The 7,903-nt window shown below is 45.6% G+C and overlaps 1 non-coding gene across 1 annotated transcript; it reads left to right on the top strand.

The window, feature by feature from the left end:
- The first annotated feature begins 2,788 nt into the window (after positions 1-2,788).
- LOC132646875 (U8 small nucleolar RNA) lies at positions 2,789-2,924 on the top strand. The gene has a single exon (XR_009585216.1). It is a non-coding gene; the product is annotated as a U8 small nucleolar RNA (small nucleolar RNA).
- Positions 2,925-7,903: the final 4,979 nt, after the last annotated feature.

Below are 7,903 nucleotides of genomic sequence, written 5' to 3'. Positions count from 1 at the left end.
TGCCCTGTTGTGCAGCGGCATCTCATTTGCTTGCATTTCCCTCGGGGCTTATGAAGCTGAGCGAATCCACAGCCCACTGGCCATTGGTGTATCTGAAATCTCTGGGGAAATATAGCTTTTATATACCATTGTAACCTCATGAGCCTTGAATCAAAACCACTCAACTAAGCTACTCTTGAATTCCTGAACCTCAGAAATTGTAACACAGGTGTACACATGCACAAACACACACACACACACAAACACACACATGCACACAAATGCACACGTGCACATGCAAACACACACATGTACATACACATACAAACATACACGCATGCACACAAACACATGTGCGCATGCACACACACACACACAAGTAGGTGCTGGAGGTGGTGCTAGGGATTGAATATGGACTCAGGAATTTTAGTCAAGCACTTTGCTACTGACCATGTATATGTGTGTGTGTGTGTGTGTGTGTGTGTGTGTGTGTGTAAATCCAAATACCATTCAGTCCATCCACAAATGTATACAAACATAAAATGAGGTGATTTTTAAGTTTATACATACATACATAGGGATTTGTTTGTTTATTTATTTATTTATTTATGTTTTCTAAGACAGGGTTTTTCTGGGTAGCCCTAGCTGTCCTAGAACAGATGGCTCTGTGATTAAGTACACTGTCTGCTCTTCCAGAGGACCAGGACTTGATTCCCAGCATCCACATGGTGTCTCAGTTCCAGGACACCAATACCTGCTTCTAGTCTTGGTGAGTACCAGGCATGCAAGTAGTATATAGACATCATGCCGGTAAAATACCCATACCTATGTGCATAAATAATTAATAATAATAATAATAATAATAATAATAATAATAATAATTAGAACTTATCGCCGGTACCTACGATAATGCAGACTCAGCCAATGCAACGACCTAAGAAAACATGTTTAATATAAATTTTGGAAAGGAAGAAACAAAACTGTCATGTTTCTAGATTGACTTTCCACCTAGAAACCCCTGAAGCACTGGCTCTGGGGAGATGGCTCAGTTGGGAAAGCACCTTTCACACAAGCATGAGAACATGAGTTTGGATTCCCAGAACTCATGTCAAGAGCTAGGCACGGCAGCACATGACTATAACCCCAGTACTGAGATGAGGATGAAGGTCAGAGGCCAGTGTATCTGTGAAGCTCATCGGCCAGCTAGCCTAGCTGAATCAGCGGGCTTCAGGGTCAATGAAAGACTTTGTCTCAAAATACAAAAGTAGAGGGGCTGGAGAGAGATGGCTCAGCAGTGAAGAATGCTTGCTGCTCTTGCAGAAGAGCCGGGTTCAGTTACCAGTTCCTACATGGTACCTCACAACCATCTGGAACTAAAGTTCCAAGGGATCTGGTACCTTCTTCTGGCCACCAAAAGCAGCAGGCATGTACTTACAGAACATGCAAAGCAAAACACTCATACACGTAAGATAAACATCTTTAGGGAGAAAAAGTGAAGAGCAACTGAGGAAAGATGCCACTAGCCTCTACACTCATGCAGACACATATGTACATTCATCTACACATACCATATATACCACACACACACACACACACACACACACACACACACACCCTCCAACCAGCCCTTAGGGTATATTAGGTATAGGAGCCAGGCTTTTCCTAAGGCCCTGATATGTGGACAAGGAACATGGTCCCTAGGCTAAAACCAGGAACATGATTTGCAATGCCAGTAATGTCCTGAGACAAGAGCCTTGGGAAAGCTGTTGTTTCAGATCTGGGAATCTCAACGTTTCACCCTTGAAGGCCTGTGACTATCAGTCCCAAGGCTGCTAAGAGTGAGGTCTGTGACACACTAGAGATATCCTGTGTCCCCTCTGTGCATCACTGATTGATTAACCTCCCGCTGACTTCATTGTTTGATGGCTTTCTGCTGACCGTGTCTCGTTTTCCCCAGCAAACCAGATATAATATACTTAATAAACGTGCTTGGCATAAGCTATCAGCTTTTGCAACACCTCCTGGTCCTAACTTTGCTTTCTTCTTTATTTCCTCATCCCTGGTCCTCATGCTAAGGACCCTGTCACTGAAGAACGCCCTGCTGGTCCAGGTCATTCTGGTGTAGGGACAAAGTAGAGAAGGCTGAAATAAGCTCAAGACAGACCTTAATCTGAGCGCAAATGTAAAACATGTTTTCATTTATTTAGTGTGTGTATGTGTATGGGAGGAGGTACATGAGCATGCCGTGACACACACATGGAGGTCAGAAGGCAACTTGAGAGTCAGTTCTCTCCTTCTACCATGTGCATTCCAGGGATCAAACTCAGATTGCTTGGTGGCAAGTACCTTTACCCATTGGCCCCTCTCACTGGCTAACTGGTCATAGTTTTGTTATTTGGGGCCAGGGAGGCTGATCAGCACTCAAGAGCTCTTTCTGCTCTTCCAGACGGTCCAATTTCAATTCCCAGCAACCGTGACTCAACATTGCCCAAAACTCCTGCTCCTGGGGAATCTGATGCCCTCTTCTGGCCTTCAGTGGCACCTGCATCCACATGCACACATCCTCACACAAGTGCACAGCCATAACATAATAAAAAATAAAAATAAATCCTTAAAATATTTTTTATTTCAAATTATAGTCATCTGGGTTCTGTAGAACCACATTCCTGAAATCCCAGCACGGGAGGTAGAGACAAAAGACTCAGTTATCAAAAGACAAAGTCATCAAAAATAATAACTTAACATGTATCCTGTGGTTTTGCTGGTACATCTGGCAACCCTCCCCAGCATGTGTGAGGTCTTTAAGAAGTCCTTGGTGAGATGAATCCTTACCTGTTCCGTCTTTTTGGAAGGCGGATAGAAAATGGTGATTAAAGTCCACACCGTGTGTGGTCAGCCTCTCTGTGTAAATAGAGCCCACAGCACCTTGGTTGTCCTTTTCGGAGTCTCTGATGATCACATTTATTTACGGAGCTTGAGAGATGGCTCCTTGGTTAAGAGTAATTGTTCCTGGTGCAAAGGACCTAGATTCAATTCCCAGAACCTACACTGTGGCTCACAACCATCTATAACTCCAGTTCCAGGGCATCCAACACCCTCTTCTGACCTCTTCAAGTACCAGGTATGCACAGACGCACACTCAGGAAAACACCCATAGACATAAAAGTAAAATAGAATAAAAAAAAAAACAAATAAATCTTAAAAGGGTGGCAGAGGCCTGGGAGGTGACCTCACCCTCTAGAATAAAAAGGACAGGTGTGTAAGAAGCCTAAAAACTGAATCAGGACACTCAAGGGAGGCCTGGCTCTAGAATGTGGCCTTTGTTTGACTAAACACTAGCAGTGCTATATACCCAAGGCCTCGAGGGCAGAGGGGTGTTTGTGTCCAGACCTAAACTCTCCTGGGATTTGGAAGAGGTCGTGATTGTCACCTAATGAATCCTTATCTCCAAGGGCCTACTTAATAGACGGACACAGCCGTGCAGGGTTGGTGTGCCGGTAATCCCAACTGGAGACATGGAGGCAGCAGAGCCAAGGCCAGCCTGGGCTACCGGAGACCCCTGTCTCCTGCCAGCCCTGAGCAAGAGAACGCTAATGCAAACCACAGAGGTAACTTAAAATACTCTTACTGCGGTGTGAAGTGCAAAAGGAACAGCAGAAATTAATTTTAGCGATACATTTTCTATAATCCACTGCACAAAATATTATTTTGACACGTCACTAACATTCTAAAATGATGAACAGGGGACTTCACAGGCCTTTTCATGCTGCCTCTAAAAATCTTCTAGGCAGTCTAGCATGGTGGTAGCTGTATGTAATCCCAGGCCTCAGCAACCAAAGACAGGGTCAGAAGCTCTGTTCATTCTTAACTCTGTACCCAGTTTGAAGCCAGCCTGGGCTATGTGAGTCCCTGGCACGTGTGTGTATGCATACACACACACACACACACACACACACACACACATTCTGTGTTCATTTCACACCTTCTGTATCATTCAATTTGGATTTACATCTCAAGCATTCACGAAAGAGTATAAAAAAAGCACAGCTCTGTGAGTGTGTGTGCATATGTGTGTGTGTCTGTCTGTCTGCTTCTCTGACTGTCTTTCTGTGAAGGTCTGTCTGTCTGTGTCTGTGCTTGTCTCCTATAGCCTCGTAGCCTTTATGTGACTGAAGCTAGTCTTGAACTCCTGACCCTTCTGTATTCACCTCTCAAGCACTTGGATTGCAGGCATGTGCCCCTGCTTGGATCAGCCTTGAAGCCTGATGTGTCCAGTGTTTATGTCTGTAGAAATCTGAGGGGCTAAACAGGAGGCTGTTTGTTTGTTTGTTTGTTTGTTTTTGAAAATTATGTCTAATGTTTGGGAGTGGGGAACAATTCTGGCACTTTTGGCTGGAGTGTGGCTGGATAAAAGTGGGTTAATTTCGTGGGACAGAAGAGGTTGTGGATGAACACAGGGGTACGGGTTGTGGGACGCTGTAAGGGCCTTTGTCCCTTTAAATCTTCATTGCCTCAGGCACTGGGAACCAACCCCCTGAAGCCAAAGATGTGTAGAGCGTGGCTGCCACCTGCTGGCCTGATGTTAGTGCCAGGGAATCACAACATCACCCACACTTATCTCTTGCGTCCCAGTCCTCTTGGGTCCAGGGTCTTCCTGACCCTACTGTTGAGGTTGTGGGCATTCTCCTGAAATAGAACTTCCAGACTTAGAAAAACAAACACCACGTCTGCGCAGGAGGATGAGGCATGATGATCACTTGAAATTCAAGGCCAGCTGCGCATGGTGGTTCATGCCTTTGGTCCCAGCACTCAGGAGGCAGAGGCAGGCAGGTTTCTCTGAGTTCTAGGCTAGCCTGGTCAACAAAGCAAGTCCAGGACAGCCAAGGCTACACAGAGAAACCCTGTGTCAAAAGAGAGAGAGAGAGAGAGAGAGAGAGAGAGAGAGAGAGAAGGAAGGAAGGAAGGAAGGAGAGAGAGAGAGAGAGAGAGAGAGAGAGAGAGAGAGAGAGAGAGAAAGAAAGAAAGAAAGAAAGAAAGAAAGAAAGAAAGAAAGAAAGGAAGAAAGAAAGAAAGAAAGAAAGAAAGAAAGGAAATTCAGGGCCAGACCAGATAATAGAGTGAGACACATCTCCTTAAACAATTATTTAAGTTTTTACTGAATTAACTTTGCATTTTAGGTTAACATTAACGACCTTTTAGTATAAGTTTGTCTCTGATGTTTAACTGATTATGTGTGTGTGAGTATGTGTGTGAAACTTAAATGTGACTAGACACCCTTATTTTATTTAGATATCCTGCTTCTAGCTTATTCTCAGGGTTCCAGAAGAAAAACTACACTCCGAACTGTACTGGAGCAGGAGACCAAATGATAAGGATGCAATGGACTGTGAGCTTCCCTAGGAGCCACACCTGGAGAATAGACGCAGTCTGAGGGCGGGGTTTAGGGAAACAGGCCTGAGGGCGATCAGCGAGCACTTAACTGCTTGCCCCAGATGTGGGGGCTCATACCAACCCAGTCATGCTGCTCAGTGCTCACCTTCTGAGGAGTACCAAGGAGTGTCACTTTAGTGTCACTTCTGACTGCACACATGGTTTCCTACCTTCCCCTCATAGCCGTGAGAAGAGCTCATGGGTGAGCCTGGTGGCCTGGCCATGCCCAGAGAGGCCCATCTCCTCCACACCAGGTAAGAGAAGGTGTCACTGGCTTTCAGCTTATGCAGAGGGTCTCATCGGAACAGTAGGTAGGGACAATCATGTGTGACCAAGAATGAGTGGGTGACTGTCTCCTAGGTCTATGGAATGGGTTAGTGGTCCAGGGATCAATTTTCCTATTGCCCTCCTGGACAATCTTATGATAAGTCAATTGTCCTAGGGGCTTCTTAAGGACTGAATATGTTGCCCCAGTGTCTACTAAGAAATCAATTGTTTGGTTCCCAACTTTAAGTTTTGCCCTAAGGCTCCTGAGGGCTAGAGTGTAGGAGCCTGGGCCCTGTTACTTTTCTAACCATGGTACTTGTGGGGTCTTCTTCTAATCAGGACACTCATTTCCCCCAATGTTCTTTCTTCTTGCAGTCGGCACACGCTCTTTCTCTAACAGTGGCTTGCTTGTTTCCTGGCCTCCTTGTCATCTGTTTCACCAGACTGGTTTATTATCCGGATTTTCTCACAGAGCTGCCACTGTGGCTTTAGTCTGTCTCTTTTCCTTCTAGCTCTCAATCAGTTCTCTGTTGTTAAACAATTCTGAGACACCTCCGGCAACTGGATATTTAAAAACTTTGTAAATTCTTTCTAATATCTGGGGGGGGGAGGGGGTAAACAGGTGGCAAAAGGGGATGTTGAGAACCTGCCTGTTCCCTGGTGCTTCTGGGTTTATGTGTTGCCGTAGTTTTAATATTTATTTTATTTGCATTTCTTATGTCTCTTTCTTCTTTCCCCACCCCTTATCCCTCCTAATACCTTCCAAAAGCAGGTAGGAGAGAAAGAAGGCTAGTGGGGAGAGGGAGCATAGTTCTCTTTGGCTACTTCCTGCTGTTTATGGTTGTTGGGTTCCTTGGGGCAAGTCCAATCTTTGTGTCAGGATATCTCCACCTTCTTGAACTGCATCAGTAACAACCAGGAGCAGTGGGGGTGGGGGGAAGCATCACCAACCTTCTTCTCTCTATTGTGTGCCCCCCTTTCTCTCTCTGGGATCTGCATTTATTCCCTTTCCAGAGTACTCAGAATTAAACTACCTGCAGCTGGCCAAGAGCCCCTCTCCAGGCCAATAGTTTGCTAACAGCAAATAGTTTGCTGCTGTGGACAATCTGAATCAGCCCCATATCCCACATTTGGGATTAAAACAAAGACGTGTCTACGTGACATAACTGAGTTTTTAAAGACACCAAAACTTCCACTACATCTATGGGTATATAAGTGTAGGAAGCTTCTAGAACGTGACTTTGGAACCCAGCAAGATGTCCTGAGGCCGCCTGTATGACCTCATTAAACTCTGACAGGTTTATGGGCTTCTGTGCTGGAGCTGCTTGGAGCCCAGCCAGCAAAATCCAAGGTAGGTGTCTACCACCTCCTTCCTTTGGTTGGTGTTGGGGTCTCAGTGGGGCCAGCTGATAGAGACATGCCCTCAGTGCCGAAAGCATAATCAGCCAGCGATCTCCATCAGGGTCCGGAACAGCTTCCTTAGCTCCGGGCCATATGTAGGCTGATGTAAACAGGGTGGCCAGTAGCTGTTGGAATCATGCCAGGTGGGCTCCTGGTTAGAGAGATGAGTGCCTGCAGTTTTCAAAGAAAAGTGGTGTTTGGGGCTGCCTGTTGTGGACACGGAGGTGAATCTAGGGGCTTTCCCAGAGGAAAAGAACAGCAGGAACTGCTGGGGTCTGAGTCAAGTCTGGGGAGTCCAGGGAATCAGGGATGGTTACTGAGATATCTGCTGGATTCAGGTAGGAGATATAACTGGAACAACTGTGGGTGTGAAATGGCCTCTGGGGTTAAGGCCTGGAATGGGAGTCATCTTTGTCCAGGAACCAATATTGAGTGGGAATCATTCTTCCTCCTTTGGGTTGCTGGATAGAGTTTTTGGTCTTTTCACTCTTGGGGCTTAGCTACCAGAACCCTGGCCAGCTTTAATGGAACAAGTCCTGAGTATTGTAAGAGACTTTGCCAAACATATATGTAAGGAACTGATCAGGGTAGCCAGGATTTCCTGTGATCACCAGTCTTACTGCTCAGGCTATGTGGCTATTTTTATGTGTCTGCAGACAGCCATTCAATAGCAAAAGAATACATATATTCTAATATACAGAGGGTCCAGAAGCATTCTTTCAAAAAATGGGCTCTTTAGTCTGTCCCCTGCCTTTATGTGCCTCCTGAAAATAGTGACATAAGCAATCCAATGGAGTGAGATGCTTGAAAGCAGAACTGCCCATAG

The sequence above is a fragment of the Meriones unguiculatus genome, chromosome 12 (genome assembly GCF_030254825.1).
Source record: "Meriones unguiculatus strain TT.TT164.6M chromosome 12, Bangor_MerUng_6.1, whole genome shotgun sequence".
Taxonomy (NCBI): domain Eukaryota; kingdom Metazoa; phylum Chordata; class Mammalia; order Rodentia; family Muridae; genus Meriones; species Meriones unguiculatus.
This window is presented reverse-complemented; position numbering and strand designations above follow the sequence as displayed.